At 44.6% G+C, this 1,246-nt stretch overlaps 1 non-coding gene across 1 annotated transcript; it reads right to left on the bottom strand.

Moving 5' to 3' along the window:
• Positions 1 to 283: 283 nt before the first annotated feature.
• On the bottom strand, positions 284 to 421 carry LOC119937363. Its single transcript, XR_005454039.1, has one exon. It is a non-coding gene; the product is annotated as a small nucleolar RNA SNORA7 (small nucleolar RNA).
• Between the last annotated feature and the right edge of the window lie 825 nt (positions 422 to 1,246).

The following is a 1,246-nucleotide window of genomic DNA, read 5'->3' as shown; positions in this document are numbered from 1 at the left end:
ATCACCTAAGCACCTGGATTTTTACCCCCACACTTAGACTCACAGCACACTATGCTTATCTTGTCTTATGCTGTTGAATCATTTCCGACCCTTAACGACATCATGGACACGTCTCTCCCAGAATGCCTCACATCCATCTGCAATTGTTCTGGTAGTGGATCCACAGAGCTTTCTTGGTAAAAATACAAAAGTGGTTGACCACTGCCTTCTTCTACACATTAAACTTGAGTCTCCACCCTAGACTCTCTCCCGTGCCGCTGCTGCCCAGCACAGGTGAGTTTTGACTTGTAACAGATTGCCTTCTACTCACTAGCCACTGGCCAAGCTAGGAATGGAATGGGTAGGGTTCTGCCTGACTCTCCCTCCCGTAGCCGAGACTGGTAGAGTACTGGAACTTCTCCAGGTGTGATCCTGAAAGGGTAGCACACTATGTACCTATCCATAATTTATATTAACATCTGTCTCCCCAAGTGGATGTTTATGCTCCTTAATAATAATAATAATAATAATAATAATGGCATTTATTAAGTGCTTACTATGTGTAAAGCACTGTTCTAAGCATTGGGAGGTGTGCAGGGAACCCGTTTACCAACTCTGTTATACTGTACTCTCCTAAGCACTTAGTACAGTGCTCTGCACCCAGTAAGTGCTCGATAAATACAATTGATTGAATGATTGAGTCAAGCTCTGAGGTCTTTTCATTCAATCATATTTCTTGAGTGCTTCCTGTGTGTAGAGCACTGTACTAAGCACTTGGGAGAGTACAACACAACAATAAACGGACACATTCCCTGCCCACAAGGAGCTTACAGTCTAGAAGGTGTCACCACCACCAGCAGCACAATTCCACTTAAACAGCCCCGTGTCCAACCCACTTCCAGTGAGTTTCTGGTGACAGATACTATCCAAAAGAACTCCGGAGGACTGAGGTGCCAAATGAATAGGAACCTTGAAGCATTCTCTCCTGGTTTGAGGAACCTAACTCTAAGGAGCTTGAGTCCTGCTAACTTCCAACCTAAAAGAGCAGAAGATGGGTGATTAATAATAAGGAAGAAGAGAAAGAAGAAGAAGGAGGAGGAGGAGGAGGAGGGGAAGGAGGAGGAGGAGGAAGAAGAAGAAGAAGAAGAAAAAGAAAAAGAAAGAGGAGGAAGAGGAAGATGAGGAGGACAAGGAGGAGAAGGAGGATAAGAGCACTTGTTAAGTGCTTACTATGTGCCAAACACTGTTCTGAGCACTGGGGCAGATA

The sequence above is a fragment of the Tachyglossus aculeatus genome, chromosome 14 (genome assembly GCF_015852505.1).
Source record: "Tachyglossus aculeatus isolate mTacAcu1 chromosome 14, mTacAcu1.pri, whole genome shotgun sequence".
NCBI classification, from domain to species: Eukaryota; Metazoa; Chordata; class Mammalia; order Monotremata; family Tachyglossidae; genus Tachyglossus; species Tachyglossus aculeatus.
This window is presented reverse-complemented; position numbering and strand designations above follow the sequence as displayed.